We start from the raw sequence: 18,479 nt of genomic DNA, 5'->3' as shown, positions 1-18,479 counted from the left end.
ATGCTCTTCTCTGGACTCACCAGAGTCATCTTTATCATACTGTATTAGTTTTCTGCCGTTGCATAAAAAATTACCATACTCTTAGTAGCTTAAAACAGCATGGATTTATTATGTCAAGTTTGGGAGTTCAGGAGTCTGAAATGGTTTTCACTGGGCTAATATCAAGGTGTCAGCAGGTCTGTGCTCCTTGCAGAGGCTCTAGGGAAGAATCTGTTTCTTTGGCTTTTCCAGCTTCTAAAGGCTGCTCGTTTCCTTGGCTTATGTCCTCCTTGCATCTCCAAAGCCATCAATGGCTAGTCAAGTTTTTTTCATGCGACATCACTCTGATCCGGGCTCTTCTGCCTTCTTCTTCTTCCATATTTAAAGACCTTGTCATTACATTGGGTCCACTCAGAAAATTCAGGATAATCTTATTTTAAGGTCATCTGATTAGCAAACTTAATCCCAGTTTAAATATTAATTCCCCCATATCATATAACAAAATATTCACAGATTCTGGGGATTAGGATGTGGACATCTTTGGGGGCTATTATTCCACCTACCATACATATTTATTGGAAATTCATATAATCTACCTTTGATGAACTTTCCACTTTCATTTCTTACCATTCTATGCCTCTCTTGATACAACTAAGACATTGTAATTTCCTTGTTTTTCTTTGAAAATGTGGATTTCAATAAAATGGCACGGACCTTGTATCATCTTTTCCTTCTTCCTTGAAGAGAAGTCTTCTCAAAGATGCATGCTTCAAATTCTCCTTTGTGTTATTTCATTTGCTCAAATGTCCTGTTTTCAAAAAGCCCTTCACTAACCAACCTATGTAATATAATATTCTCTGTAACTATCATTTCCTTATCCTGCTTTATTTTCTTTGTAAAATATATGTACTTGTTTCTTTTATTATTGTCTGATCCCTCATAAGAATTTAAGCACCATCAGGGCAGAGATTTAATATGTTTTGATTCACCTCACTGTCCTTAGCATCTAAAAAAGTGACAGAGAACAAGCACTCAAATATTTGTTATATAAATGGAGAGATGTACAAATGCATGCTTTTCCTGCTCAGATCTATGGTAGGTACTTCACATTTAATACATCATTCGATCTTTATGGCTTGCTGATGAAGCCATTTATCACTTATATTTTATAGCTCAGATAACCATGGTTCATAGAAATTATTTTATCTGAGACTCCATGGTAGCAAAACTGGGACACTTACTCATACATGTCTGATTCCATATTCCATATTGTTCCACAGCCAAGTTTATACTGTTGTGCTACACTGTGCTACTTTATAGAGATGAATATGTTGATCCATGCCTTCAAAGTGACTACAATTTTATTGGAGATGTTAGATACTTCATTTAAATGACAGATATCAAGGCATAAAATTAGGGTATGGAAGAAATAGTAGAGTATCTGTTACATCGTATGTTTCCATAAAAATTCATTGAAAACTTGTTGAAGAAAATAAAATTCTTTAAGATTCCAGAGAAATTACGAAGTTGGAGTTATCTGTGACATCTTCAGAAAGGAGGCACATTTGAGCAGCATGAGAATGAAAAGTGCATGCACTTCTCATTTATGGATTCTCTGATGATGTAATTGGTAGGTGAATTTACCTATGTTGAGTATCCTGATACAGACCAGAGAGACCTTGGTTAGGGTTCATTTAGGATAGGTTATAGTACAGTGGTTCTCCACTCTGGCCCCACATTACAATCACCTGGAAAACTTTACAAATACTTCTCCAAAGTTAACTCACCCAAATAGAGATTTAATTGGAACCAGAATCTTTAAAATTTCCTTAACTATTAAGTGGTTCTAATATTTAGCCAAGGATGGGAACCACTGCCATAGTATATGTGTCCATGAGCATACTTAATAAAGCCCAGGGTCTGCATGCAGGCATAGAAATGCTTGACTTAACAAATTAATGGTTGCTTTACACTATGATTTGTTGAAGAAAGAATATTTGATAAGAAACATTGTACTGCATTCAATCTAATTTCTGTATGTAATAAATGAATATATAGTTTAATTTAAATATCCAATAATTGAGTCTTGAAAAACTTATAAATATCTTCCCATTATTAATGAATATAAATTATGGGTTTTATATAACTAAAATGATCTTTTCATGCCCTCAAAATAATGTATGACTTCCTTTAAACTTTTCATTGGCATAAAATTCTCAGAAGTAATAATTCCTTTTGTTTTATCTAGATAGAAGTTTTAACATATGTTTCTCACAGAAGTAGTAATTTCATTTAAAATCACAGATGGGATACTGGTGTAGAAATCTGAACAACTGAGGGCAGAATTTACCTAAAATGTCTTAGGTCATTTTGCTGGTTCCACGTATTTTCTATGAGAGAGTGCTTCTTCTAAAATCTCTGTAAGTAAGGTATGAATGCAAGCTATTATCACTTTCTATCGCTTTTTAAAATAAACATTCTCTTGTAAAGCCAGATACACTGAGTGACAGAATACAACTTAACTTTAGTAAAAAAATTATTATATCTTAATAATTGCAAACACTAATGTAATTATTATATCCCCAGCCAATCAATGAGGTACTTAGGTACCTTAATAAAAAAGAAGCAAAAAAAACCAAACAAAAAAGATTGCTTAATTAAATAGAGTAGGCTAAGGCTATATAAAGAAAAGCAATCATAAACTCTTCATGGAACATCATTGAATATCTAAATCTGGTCAGCATGGATATTTATAACTGCTACATAAAATAGCAAATAGCTCTAAATTAGTATAAATTCCTGTGTTTCTGCTGTCTGGTAAAAATTAGAGTAAAACACTACTTAAACTTGTGATTTGCTTAATAAATATTTTCATTCTTTTCAATTTTTACATATTTGCCTTTCCTATTATATTAAGACTCCTCATTAGTCTGCATGTTGTCTCTATTCCTCGGATGAGCAATCATCAACATCAGTGAATGGGTCTCTGGTTGAAGAGGAATCACAACTGAATCCATAATCAAAACCGATGAAGAAAAATTTCATTCAACATGAAGACCAAAGGGAGGCAGGGCAACAGCATGAGCCATTTCAAGGCTTTTAAAATCATAGGTTCTCTGTGAAATTTTCAATTTAATTTTCTGTAAATGTCTTACTTTAAGCAGCAGACTTTTACACATAACATCTTTACTGAAAAAACAGAAATGAGAGTATGCTTGAAATTATCAGCTAAAAGTTGAAATCAAATGGCAATAGCCATGACTGAAAAGAAACAATGAGAAAAAAAGTAGAGCTGTAGATTTGGGTGTATGACTAACCAGTTATCAAGATAGTAAAATACTTTGTTGCTATAGCAAAGGGGCAGCAAAATGGACATTTTGAGATTAACTCAGCAGGTGCAGAAACCAGTCAATGCCTGCAAGCAGCTGCTCTGTACATGTCACTGGGAATTCATGTGGACTTTACAAACATACCTGAGAGAGGAGTCCAGCCAAGTGAACGAATATTCGGCCTCTTAATTATTCAGTTGTTTCTTTTCTCCCGTCGCTTCTTTAAGTGTAAGCAAACTACTTACAGAAGCATTTCAGCCTGCATTGTTTAATTCTCTATTACTCAGCTGTGGCCTCACCAGGTACTTGACTTACTTATGAATAATAATGACTGTGATATTGTTCTGTAAAGAAAAATGAAAAATACTCTGACATGGTCTTTCTTATTTGGATTTCATTTTCCAACAAGGAAAGTTGAGCTGCTGTTCACATAAAAACTTAGGAAATAATTTAATAGATTAATGAGAACTGAAATGGATATTTTCAATATACTTTTTCAAGTAAAGTTTATTTACTTGAAACTTCACAATATTTTCCTTTCTTTTTCTTCCTCTTTTCTTCTTTTTACTCTACTACTATTCTTCTCTCATTGCTTTTTTTTTTTTTTCTCTCTCTTCATCAATTCCTGCTCTCCCAAACATTTCAAGTCCTTTGTTTTCTCAAAGGACTTGGTGGTGAGGGTGATTGTGGTCACTGAAAACACTGCTGGGACTTAGATATGAGCTAGGGAATGGCCTGGGAAGTGAAAAATCAGTGATAGTTGCTTAGGCCGTCCTGTGCATATCCCCTCACAACTGGAAACATTAGATATGCTGAAAGTGCTGACTTGAATACTGTGTTTTAAGAGGAAGGTTAGTATTTACATTGAGAAAATTCTAATAAAATTGGAAAAGAGAGAAAATATATAAAGGCATTATGATAGTGAAAAATTTCATTAATAAGGTAAGTTTTATAAAAAGCCTGACACACGTAACTTAGCATACTAGTGCCAAATATATGCAGTTTAATTATGTTTCTTTGGTTCATTGCACCAATCTTAGATATGGACCATAAAAATATGAAAATAAATAACATTATTGCAATTTAAATAATTATACTCTATTTTAAAAGAAAATACATTCCTTTCATATTATTTCCTTGGTAACAACATTAAACCAAAATATTAAAGGTTATATTTAACATTTTCTTGTAAGGGGCATAAGTGCAATTATTTTCCTAAAATTACTATTGATTATATAAAATCATTTTATAAAAGGCCATTTCAAATTGGTCATTCTCATTATTCAAAAGCCTATTATTCTGATTTGAATTGAAATCAACATGTCTTATTATGGCATATATAGAATGTTACATTATGTATTACTAAAATCAATATTTTTGCATTCAAGAAATACTGAAAAAATTAATGAGTGAGTTTAAAAAGAATTTTTCAAATATGTTAATTAATCCAATCTTGCTTCCCAAAGTTTTCAAGTGATTTTTATCCATGGGCATTTGGAACTTTTTTTTTTTTTTTTTTTTGGCAGTACGCGGGCCTCTCACTGTTGTGGTCTCTCCCGTTGCGGACCACAGGCTCCGGATGCACAGGCTCAGCGGCCATGGCTCACGGGCCCAGCTGCTCCGCGGCACGTGGGATTTTCCTGGACCGCGGCACGAACCTGTGTCCCCTGCATCGGCAGGCGGACTCTTAACCACTGCGCCACCAGGGAAGCCCCAGAACTTTCTTTATTTGGGAAATGCAGCAGAGATTGCAAATTATCTATTGAAAATCAGTTCTCTCCTTTTAGTAACAAAAAGAATGTATTGATAGATGCAAGAATATATGAATAAATTCAGCTATAAAAAACCCCCTTCATTTCTTGGCTTCCCTTTGCAAAAACAAGTAGTCAGAACATATATTGCAAAGTCATCTAGTGGGTCTTCGAGGAAAAGCTGGCACATTCCATGCTCCCTGCACCGGCAGGCGGACTCTCAACCACTGCGCCACCAGGGAAGCCCAGGATAGGTTACTTTTTGATAAACATTTTAGTATTCTTCATTGTCCATCAAGAGTTTTCCCCCTAAAAGTTTTCTATGTTTCACTCTATCATGTTAGTTCCTAAGAAAAAAATAGATTTATACTTTGATAATTTTAAATGTTCTTTTTTAGGTTTAAGGGTACATATTTATAGGACAAACCATGGTGTTTATATGTTATACACACAGAAAAATATAAGAAATAAGAATAAAATAAGAAATTCTCATGTATTTGAGAACTATTACTCCAGGGAGATCCTTCTATTAAACTTCCTATTTTTGTTTGTCTTTGAGATTATCTTATCTTAAAGCTTAGAAAAATAAGTTAATTTTTCTTCTATTCTTATTATGTATTACATGTTTCTCACATTAAAACAAATATGCATCAAAATATTCAGTTCGGATATCCTATTCAAATATATCTGGGTTGGAGAATATGACTTTCTTATTTAACCCATCCTTATTCATAAATCTCTTTGAATATTTTCAATTGTTCAATCTATTGAACAGTGAGGTCTTGGTTTATACACATTCAAAAATAAGAAAATAAGAAACTCCATTTCAGTCATGCATGACTAATCAAAGTTTCACCATATATATACATATATAGATAAAATAAGACTCTGCTGCTAAACACTTTTGTTTCCATTTCCACAGGGACTATTTGGAATGATGCTTTCTTTGTGTCAGTAAGTTCTTTATCTCTAAACCCACTACTTAATTGTTTTTGCAACAGCCCACTATTCCAGCCTGTTAGGATAATTTTGGATTTTAATACTTCCATCAAAATAATTTACTGTTATTCCTAGCTTCTTTAGTTCTGAAAATCTGTTTATGTGACTTCTGTGGTTTCATCCAAGTGTCATATATGAAAGTATAAAGTGTGCTAAGTTCTATTTAAACAGAATGCGTTACTGTTACTAATAGGCTCAATTATTAAAAAATAAAAACAGCAAGATCACTGGGAACAAAGACCTGGCCAACAAAAAAACTATCTAAATTAGAAATGGCTTATCAAGCAATGTCTCTAAAATATTATGAACTATGTAATAAATAAATAGGTATAAATAATGAAATTTTCTGCTCAGTCTTTTTGTTTCCCACCCTCTCCATCACACGTAGTTTACATAATTTCCATGAATTTCTTCGTTGTTTTACTACCACATTTCTGTATCCCTAAACTAACACTAACTATACATATATACACATAGATACAAACATACATACATGTATACATACATATGTACACACATATACATATATATAATTACTTCCCAAGTTTTAATAGTTGTATGTCTGATTGTAGTTTATATATTCTCCTGAAGCTGTCTTTTAAATTTTTTTCTATTAAAGTTATTTCCTACATGTAATGTGTAACAGCAATGATCTTCTTTCATCAAAGCTGATGGACTACTATTCATACTGAGCATCTGTCTTACCAGCAGCAAAGGCTAATGCCACGATCCTTAAGGAAACCTACCAATGTCTTTGTGGCAAGTTAATAACAGTGCGTCCCTTCCACCCTGGAAATAACCACATTTCATCCTAATTGTGTTCACATGTATTCAGTTATAAGTTTGCCTCTCCTGACAACAGACTTCACCCAGCGTCACTATCTGAGGTTCTCAGAAGTCTCAATTTACTAGAATGTGCTTCTGCTTAACATGCCTCATACTTAAGAGATCTACTTTATGGAAAATGTGGTGTTGCAGTGGGTATACTACCATGAATACACTGGTCCCAGCAAATGTTGTACCATCCAGAAGTTTCCATCCTGAAAGAGCAATGGGACAGCCTCTTGAAAATGTAGCAGAAACACCAGCTTGGAGATTACACCACATGAGGCTGGTGTATTATCTTTCATGGTGCAGAAAATTCCTTAAATCAATGGACACTGTATGGTTCTATAATTCCAAGAGGTAAAATAAATGGGCCTGGGAGTAAGACATTGAAGTAGGAGTGGCCCTGTTCTCAAAGACTGAGTCATTCTCAGTGACCTACTCGGGAAAGTAAAGTTTTCAGTCTTAGTCTTTGTAAATCTAAAATCCTCCTTTCCAAAGAGTGGAGTGTTATAAGGCAGACTTGAATGAAGACCAGGGACAAGAATCATATTCCAGACAGAGGGAATAGCAAGTACAAAGTCCTGATCTGTCTCAAGCAGTGTGAGCCAGACAGAGTACCAGTGGTTCATGGCATTCTTCTCATAGGTTCACACCCAAAAAGAAAAATTTTTTAATTTGATTTTTTTCCTAGCTGCTATATATAATTAATGTTTTTTTCCCTTATTTCTTTCTAAGTCCCTGTTCTGTGATTGTGTTCTCTCAATCAACTTTCTATATTTACATTTTCTACAACCTTTAGCACAGTAAAAGGAGCAATGTGGTTAGGAAGAATTAGCCCTGGGCAGCTTTATTACTCTACAACTTACCAACCTCACTGGTATGAGTTCTAGTTCTATTTCTGCCAGGCATATTTTACCACTGACAGAATGGTTTACCTTATCCAGATGCTGGTCTAAACATGCACAATCTACTGAGTATTATGATCTTAAACTTTCCTACCCAAAGTGGCTGTTTTTCCCCACTGAACGATTTATCCTCTTGGAACTGATTTTAAATATTTGTTGAATAAATACATTATTATCATCTATAGCAGTCCTGTTTTTTAATCTCAGCCTGAAGTCTGTTCATATAACATTTAAAAAGCATTGCCTTCTTCCTATTGTTCTCCTATGTACATAAATTTACACTATTATTTAATTTATTAAATCTAATCATCTCTCCTGGCTTTCATGATCTGGCATAATATGATTTTGCTATACTTCAGCAATGATATTTTCCAGTATTTCTCAGGCACCTTAGGCAAGCTGCAGTGTGGTACATTTTCACCAGTGGCATTCCTAGGATTTTATTCATTCTATTCACAGTCTGTTTCTGAATGATCACCAAGGAGCTTCCTCTTCCACAGAGCCTTTTCCAGTTAAGGCTACGTACTTTCTCTCTCTGAAGTATATAGCATTTTAAAACAATAATAAAATGATTTCAATTATTTTATGCCAATGTTTTATTATATCTAATTTCTTTTTAAGTCAATATTCACATATATGTGTATTTGTGTGTATACTTCCTTCTCTTGCATCCCTCACAAATCCTAGAAATGCTGAGTGCAAAACAGATATTTAGACAAAGTGAATGCCTTATAGTTAATTGGTTAATTTGTCATTCTGGACTTCATTTCCTTATTTGAAAATCAGAGATAGAAATAGTCGGTTTTATTGTATTTCAGACCCATGTTAGGAAATAGTTGTGGCCAGATTATTTGTAATAATGGTCACATGATATGGACTGAGATAGCCTGATTTGGAATCATCATTTTTTGGCTATTAACTGTGTAACCTTAAGCAAGTTACCCTCTCTGATTCTCTGTTATACCTCATCTTTATTGTACAACTCATAGATCTGTAGAGGGGAATAATAATGATCGTCATCACCATCGTCAATGCTAGAAATAATAATTGTATTTATAGGGCACTCACTGTATGCCAGAAACTGTCCTAAGAACACTCAAGATAAGGAGCTTATTAATGAATTTCAATAATGTTAGTAGCCAGTGGAAGTCTTGAGTCTGGAATGATTTATTGAGAAATTATGTGGCTCCTCTTCTAGCTCACAAATGGTATTATATCAGAATTCTCAGCAAATCAGTAGACAGAAATGATATATAATATTCAGAGTCCATTCCTTGTCAAGAACTAGAGCAGTGGATCAGAATTAAAATATTTGTCAGTGAAAGTGGGTACTTTCATTGTATGAATCTAATAGTCTAGTATAGGCTATTGTAGAACATGTAAAATTCATATTTTTCAAAAACCCACTATTTAGAAGGGAAAATAGGAACATAACTGCTTTCCCACTTTGACAAAACCCTTTCTTTATATTAACTGTAATTCGGTAAATATATTTGTGCCATAGTTAATAGTTAGAAATCTTGATAGATAATAATTTTTGCCAGTAAGGATTTATAGAGTACACCTTTTTCAGGCTTTAAAATGATTCCTGAAACAGTGTGCAAATTTATTTGAGAATATAATACTTATAAAAAGTTAATTATAGGAGTCTATTAACAAAGTAAGACAAGAGGAAAGCATAAAACAGTTTGTTCACAATTCATTGTGAAATACATAGCATGCAACAGCAATTAACTCTGAATGAGAAGCTGAGTATCTTACTCAACTTGATGTGTCGTTGTTACCCATTGAGAGTACATTTTTTATTGCATCATGTTTTGTCTCCCATGCAACTGTTGGCACTCAACATGAGACATGAAGAAAAGCATGAATATTTCCATAGATGTCTGAAGGTTTTTGACGGGAAAACAGTTGGGAAATAATTTTAAGTAGATGCAACAAGTTAATGCTAAAATCAATAGCTGCATTTTTATTCTTAAATAGAGTTATCATGAATTAGTACAGTGTCATAGGCAGTTATAAAATATTCTGAACAGCTAGGATCTCCAGCATTCCTAGGAAGAGTTTATTGGTTGTCGGCAAGCTATATCACAAGTGAGAGATTTCTAAAAAAAAATAATAATTAGTACCCAGCCTTGATTTAAGTATAAAATTAAGAAAAATGTCGAAAGCAAAACAGTGACAACAATTGATGGAAAAGTGCTGAATAGGATATTAAAATGAAATTTAAAATAATAGATAAAATAAAAGTTCATAAATGTCAGAAGGGTTTATAGACTTGACTATAATAAAAATTAATTAAAAAAAGAAAAGACAGGCATCCAGATTGGAGGGAAAAAGTAAAACTTTCTGTATTCACATATGACATGATCTTGTATGTAGAAAACCCTAAGCAATCTCCTAGTAAACTATTGTAACTAAAAAGTGAGTTCGGAAAGTTTCAGGATACAAAATTAACACAAAAATCCATTGTGTTTCTATACTGGCAGTGAACAATTTGAAAATAAAATTAAGAAAACAATTACATTCACAAGAGTATCAAAAGAATAAAGTTCTTAGGAATAAATTTAACAAAAAAGGTGTAAAACATATACTCTGAAAACTACAAAAGATTGTTGAAAAAAATTAACAAAGATCTAAATAATGAAAAAACATCCTGTGTTCATGGACTGGAAGACTTAACAGTTAAAATGGCAATACTCCCTTGGACTTCCCTGGTGGTGCAGTGGTTGAGAGTCCGCCTGCCGATGCAGAGGACACGGGTTCGTGCCCCAGTCCGGGAAAATCCCACATGCCACGGAGAAGCTGGGCCCGTGAGCCATGGCCGCTGAGCCTGCGCGTCCGGAGCCTGTGCTCCACGACGAGAGAGGCCACAACAGTGAGAGGCCCGCGTACCGGAAAAAAAAAAAAAAAAAAAAAAAGGCAATACTCCCCAAACTGATCTATAGATTCAACATAATCCCTAATAGCATCTCAACTACTTTCTAGAAATAGATGAGTTTGATCTAAAATTCATATGGAAATGCAAGGCAGCCAGAATAGCCAAAACAATATTTAAAAAGAAGAACAAAGTAGAAGGACTCATATTTCCAGATTTCAAATCTTACAACAAAGCAAGAATAATCAAGACTGTGATACAAGGGTAGACATATATATTGATACAAGGGTAGACACATAGATGGATGGAATAGAACTGAGAGTCCACAAATAAACCCATACAACCTTGGTCAACTGATTTTCCAAGGGTACAAAAACTATCCAATGGAGGGAAAATAGCATTTCGACAAATGGTGTTGGGACAGCTAAGTAATCACCTCACACCATCAAAATGCACCGAAGACCTAAATGTAAGAACTAAAATTATAAAATTCTTACAAGGAAACTTCTAAAAAAATCCTAATTTGAGCTGAGCAAATAAGTCACTTTAATATACATTGAAAGCAAAAAGGAAACAAGAAAGCATCTATATTATTAAAACAACTATTTAAATCTGACTTACAACTAATTCTATTAGATATTATGTCAAATTATCTAACTAAATGCCTCAAGGCACTTTTTCTCCCCACCCTCACTTCAGTTTTGCTTATAACATGTATAGGAAGTATCTGTGACTATTTGAACCCCCATAGTAAATGGAGAACAGGATAGAGAACCAGTATTCTAATATATTCTTTATGCATCATATCCTTAAAAAAGAAGCTATTTGGAAAAGAAGGTGGAGTAACGTCTTCCAGGTCAATATATGATACTATGGTTTATGAACATATGTTTTGATATCAGACATTCTGCTCATAAATTCTTTATCTTAATAACTTTATGATCTTAAATCATTTACACTCTGTGTTTCACACATTTTTATGTCAAATGGGATTAATTTCTAGATCATATAATAGTTGCACAGGTTGGCATCATTTTGATGCCTTATGTAAAACTTGCTATGTCTCTGCACTGGTAAATGTTTAAGGATAGACTGGAATATTTTACTAACATGGTATGTTGGCATTTTGTTTATACTAAATTAAAAACAAAACAAAAATACAGCAAATGAATGTCCAACCAGCATCTCAGGAATCTACCACCCAAAACAAACATTAAAAGTTTACCAGAAACGCAAGACATAATTTGCTCTGAAATGAGGTTTAATTCTCTTTCTTTATTTTTCAGCTTTATTGCTGTATTATGATTCATAAATAAATTTTTATATATCTAAAGTGTACAATGCAATGATTTAAATATATATTCTTTGGTATATAATTACTAAAATCAGATTAATTAGCCCATTTATCACCTTTCATACTTAAATTTGTGTGTGTGTTTGTTGACAGTACTCAAGGACTACTCTCCGAGCAAATTTCGAGTACACAATACATTATTATTAATTGCAGTCATCATGCCATATATTAGATTCCTACAGTTTATTCACAGTATAACTGAAGGAAGACAGAGAATTTTAAAAGGTCAAAGAAGTTTAACTTTCGACAAAAACCTGCAGCTCTCTTAAAAGTAAGGTATAAGTATGGCAGGCTGAAATGGCAGCTGTTGAAACAAAATCCTGAGAAGTTTCATTGTATAGTGAAAAGTGGTGTTAAAGGAACAGAGGAAGCCTTGGTCAGTAGGACTTTTAATAGAAACTATGACAGATTTAAAAAAAACCTAGGACATAAATATAAATATATATATATGAAAGTATATTCCAAACATTCATATGTACACATGTGCAAACTTCCCGTAATTAACAAGGAACATGGCAGATTAATGTGATTGTTTCAAGAAGCTTTCAAAATCCAGTTTGAACCAGGAATAGTTATTTGAGTTGACTCTTTATACCTCATGAGATCAGCCTAACACTAATTCAAGCCCTGTTGTCTTAATGATAAGAACAAACAGACTATAAGCTTGATTTATAAGTCATGTAATAATCAACTATGAACTTTGGTTTCCTATGCTATGGTAATAAAGGTGTCTTGAATTTAGAAGTTTCTAGTACAGACAGAAAGGTTGATGAGGTGATAATTTGCCAGGATTATAAATCATTATGTTCTTACTATAGAAATACTTCTTCAGTTCTTTGTTGTGATAGTGTATTTGGCTTCTGTCTCTTGTTTATGTTTTTTTTTATGATTAAGATTTGTTTTTATGGAGACAAAGCAATTGTGTTTTTTTCAGGTTGACATATTAGATTCTCTTTTAAAAAACTTTTAGATACTTCTATAGGCCTTTGCTTTGCATATATGTTTTACAAATAGTGATTAACTAAGTACACTTGTTATTTCATTGTATAAAGCACCTACAACTGTACGAAATGGAATAGATTTGTCTTTCCCTACAGCATATTTAGCTAACATATTAGCTTCTGTTTTTGATGTTTATGCCTCTAAGATAAATGTGCTATGTATTTATAGCAGCCACACATCAGTTAAAACAATATATAAAATTCCTCACAAACATTACTTATCTTGTATATGAAACTCATTATTATTACTTCTTTTACCAAATTTGCTCTTTCTCTGACTAAATTAACTGTAGAATTTTTGATTTCTTAAGCATTCTCATTGCTTAAATTTTATTTCTTTCATATATATTTCTGCCAGTCTACCTTATAGAGAAGTAAGTGCTCAGGCATAAATGTTTTCAAAACGTTCTTTGTAGCAGTGGGTTAAAATATTTATATCTTTTTACTTGTGACAATTGGGGAAAAAGTAAAAAACCTACAAATTTTTCTGTGCTGAGAAGCTAATCAGATAATGTTTTCTTTTATGATTTCTAATCAAGGAGTTTTATTATTTATGAATTTAAGAATAAGGCACCTCTGGAGATTACTTTCAGAAGGGAAAACTTCTCTTTGAAATAGTATCATTGACACTTGATATTCGTTGCCTGCTTACAAGGTGTTGGGAATTGTCTAGGCACTTTAAGTGTGTATCTTATTTAAGTTCCATTGTACTTCTCTCAAAAAATAAGCTTTTAACAAATTAAACTGAGAGAGAGAGAGAGAGGGAAAGAGAGAGAGAGAATTTAAGTAAGTTCCACAAGACCACACAGCTACTAAATGGCAGAATAAGAATTCAAACTCATACATCTGGACAGCAGAGCTTGAGGTCCTGACCACTGACCTTAACTACCTCCCAAGAGAAAATCAAATGAAAAGGAATAATATGTTATTGATAATACTGATGGAGCTTTGAAATTCTATTCCTTTAATGTGGCATTGAATATATCTTTAAAGTGATACAACTAGCTGAAATGGCTGAAGTTTCATAACAGAAAATTAAACCACATGATAGCAAAAAGATACTTCACTGAGAAGGAGATATGATACTTTCCCTTGGCATTTGGACTACTATTTGACGATTTTTAAGTAACTATTTTTAAAGAGTTCAGAAATACATATAGATCTGTAAGAATGAGCATACACTGTTAGATTTCTGCAGTGCCATATATGAAGTCCAAATAGACTGTTTCTTTCCAGTGTTACACACAACTTTAAAATGTATGTAGGACCTTTACTATTTTAATCCACATTTGCATTGCTATTTGCCTGCACTTAGAAATCCAAATACAGAATAATCTCGTGAATTTATTAATAAAGAGATTTTGAAGTTGAGTCTTTTGGTGCCACCTTCTGGCATGAATTATTGTGTAAAATATTCCAACAAAGCTTCTAATGGTTAAACAAGTTAAATTAGATGGTTTTATGTCTGTTCAGTATATAAATTTCTACTTCAAGGTGAATTTACTTGCACTGAGGTCAATATAGAGAAGAAACGTGTGAAAGGGACTTGAACTGTACCAAGGCAATATTCAGGCTCCAATACAATGCTTATCATGTACATAGGGAGAAAAAAAACTAACAGGAAAAGTAGTGACATTAAAAAACACTACTAAAAAACAAAAAACAAAAAAACAAAAAAAACCCACTACTTTATGATTATTTTATTAACTTTATTAACTTAATGTTGCCACTGAATTTATTTAAAATGTTATTTTTTTCTGAACAACTAAATACAGAACTCAATACCTTTAATTGTTCTTTGAATTAACTGCATTTGATCCAGTACTTTTTTTATTAATATCTTTATTGGAATATAATTGCTTTTACAATGTTGTGTTAGTTTCTCCTGTATAACAAAGTGAATCAGCCATACATATACATATATATCCCCATATCTCCTCCCTCTTGCATCTCATTGGCATGACCCAAAGGTGCATTTATTGGGGTCCACTGAATTTGTTTTTAAATTCTAGCTGTAATAGCATTAGATGCTAATGGTTTCCTGGAAAAATAGGTCATCACCATTAGACAAAACTTTCTTACCTTACCTTTCCCTCCAGAAATTATTTTTCTGTTTCTATCAGAGGAGTGTGTGGTAAATAAAGAAAGCATAATATTAAGTTTTGTGCAATAAATGACATACTAATGCAACAGAAATAACCTGAGTAGAGTGTTATAAAGTAGTTTGTAAAAGTTAAAGTACTGGATCATATCCCCTCCTAACTTTTACAAATTACTTCGTAACACTCTACTCAGGTTATTTCTGTTGCATTAGTATGTCATTTATTGCACAAAACTTAATATTATGCTTTCTTTATTTACCACACACTCCTCTGATAGAAACAGAAAAATAATTTCTGGAGGGAAAGGTAAGGTAAGAAAGTTTTGTCTAATGGTGATGACCTATTTTTCCAGGAAACCATTAGCATCTAATGCTATTACAGCTAGAATTTAAAAACAAATTCAGTGGACCCCAATAAATGCACCTTTGGGTCATGCCAATCTTATTATTATGCACATTTTACACTGAATTTAACCATTCACTAGGAAACCAAAGTGGAAACTTCTGAGTACAAGCAATTTTTTAGCTTTTCCTTATTACTAACTCATCATTATTGTTATTATTAATATTAGTACACCTTTTCAAATACACCAATTTTATAAATTTGAAAAAAAAGCCTTTTAGTTTTCTCTTTAAAAATTTGGAACACCATCTACCCCAATTTCCTACATATGCTTTTTAAAAAAATTTTGCCAGTTATTTTCCCCTATTGAGATTTTATTTATTTACTTCATATTTAGTTTTGTTAAGATTATAATTAACAATTCCTTCCTTCCTTCCTTTTTCTCTTCCTTTTCTCTTTTTCGCTTTTGTTCTTTCTTTTTTTGGTTTAATGTTTTAACTTTTGTATATATGCATAAATTTACTTTCATTTTCTTAGAAAGCATAGTCCAAGAAATTTAGCCCAATAATCTCAATATAGAATTCAACTATCTATATGTATCTATGTGTCTATGTGTTATTCTATCTATTGTCTATCTGCCCTTGACATTACGATATTTTTAAATTGATCAAATAATTTCAGTACATGGTTCTTTAGTCAATATTTTGTCAATAATGTGTTTTTAAGATTTACATAATTAGATACCTAAGTCATAAAAGTACCTAAATCATAGTACCCTAGGAGATAATGCATCTAAAATATTTAACACAATGCTTAAATAACTTAAATAATAAGTTAGTTACTATCATTAATAATACTTCATATGTGTAGGGAATTTTAAGTATTTCTACATATATTAGCTTAGATTATTTTTATAATTAACTTGAAATTTGTTCATATCAACTTCAAATTTATTATCAAAATGACTCAACTTCATTTGAACATATGTTTTGTACTTCAATATTATGTAGTCACCATTTTTCTTTCTTTTTAAATTTAGTTTAGATGTTGTTGTTGAACTTTAGTCAATATCAAAACAGGCCTTTCCAGCTAAAAAATATGGAATGTGTAATTTATAAATAATTTATTAAGACACAAAGGAAAATTCTGAGTACCAAGGTTGAATACGGAAATTTTTAATAGTGGACTAAATATTTAACTGAATATATGCAAGTGGCAAACTTTTTTTCAAGATACTGTCAAATATCTTTAAATAAAACATGCCACTATGGTATAGCCACTATGGAAACCAGTATGGAGGAATCTCAAAAAATTAAAAATAAAACTACCATATGATCAAGAAATTCCACTTCTGGGAATATATATTAAGAAACAAAAATGTTAACTCAAAAGATATCTGCACCCCCATGTTCATAGCAGTATTGTTTACAATAGCCAAGCCATGGAAACAACTTAAATGTCCACCAATGGACAGATGGACAAAGAAGTTGTGATATATATAATACAATAGAATAATATTCCATTGTGTGTGTGTGTGTGTGTGTATACACTGATAAGATGTTAGAGAAGATGGACGTTAGATGAAACTCTTGTAATCTCTTCACAATATATGTAAATCAAACCATCATGCTGTACACCTTAAAATTGTACAGTAATGTATGTCAATTATTTCTCAATAAAACTGGGGGAAAAAATCTCTACCTAGACATTTTCCATTTATAATAATTCTACAGAAAAGCCCCATGGAATTAATTTGTTAACTATTTGCTCTCCTTAAGATTGGCTCACTTATATTACACTCAGTATATTTATCTCTTAAAAATGACAATCACGTGCTATTAAAGCCAAAAATGATAACCAACCACAGTTTCCAAGTTGCCAGGTGTGATATGAATGTTGTTGAAATGTTAATGTCTTTTATGCAGATGGAAGAGAAGTGAAATGTGGACTTTGTTCTCCTTCACTTTAAAGCTAATAAAACAAATAAGCAAATGTAGCAAGAGCTAATCTAAATTTCTGTGAATTATTTTTGAATTTAGCCTTCATAAATTCAATGAGCCCTGGAAATGAATTTGGAAATGCCACATATAATAGCATAGAATTTTTTCAATAACCAGCTATTTAAATCCTGAAGCTCTTTTTTCTATTATTAAGACTTCACTCTAGTTTAACTTCCCTTAATAACTTAAATATTTAACTACATAAAATACTGACAAGTTGTTTTGAATAATTTATTTAACAATATGCTGTAGACATAAATGAATGAATGAATATAAGAAATGCATTTCACTGAGACAAAGTTTCTGGAACTAACTTCTTGTGTGACCTTGAAAAGTCTTTTAACTTCTCCAAGGCTTCATTTCTTCATGTGTGAAATAAGGGGTTTGGAGTCAATAGCCCTTTCAATCTTATCAGCTCTGAAATTCTCTGAGCATATGCTCTGCCAACTAAAGGAATATGAATGTAATTGGACACTTTATTGTATGAATTTACTTAGTTCTGGTGGCTGGAGGAAAATCTCAGAATAAATAAATAAGTAGGACAGACAAACATTTGTGTATTGTACAGTCCTCCTTTGTCTCACGGTTATACTAGTGAATTCTGTGTTTCAGACTCTCAAAGAGAAGTTAAGAACATCCTGTAGATTATTCTCATCCAGCTTTTACCAATCTTGACCCACTGATAGAAATTCATCAGAGTATAGCGGAGGAGGAGGCACATGTTGATATTTTGTTTGATGAAGTCCCCCAAGATGATGAGATTCAAGAGTGTGAGTGGGTTCTGTGATTAGCAGGAACCTCTTAAATTGTAGGACCTGTGGCAAGTTAGTGGAGTGTGTGTGTGTGTGTGTGTGTGTGTGTGTGTGTTAAAATGTTTACTAATGAGAATCCATGGAAAACACAAAACTTCTCCTGCCCAATGCTGGTACAAAGAAGTGGAGCTGCTTGCCTTTTAAATGCTCATAGATTATGGCCATTCAGAATAGCAGGAGTAGCAACCATAATAGTTTG

Source organism: Tursiops truncatus, chromosome 5 (genome assembly GCF_011762595.2).
Source record: "Tursiops truncatus isolate mTurTru1 chromosome 5, mTurTru1.mat.Y, whole genome shotgun sequence".
NCBI lineage: Eukaryota > Metazoa > Chordata > Mammalia > Artiodactyla > Delphinidae > Tursiops > Tursiops truncatus.
The sequence above is the reverse complement of the archived record's forward strand: the minus strand, read 5'-3'. Positions refer to the sequence as shown.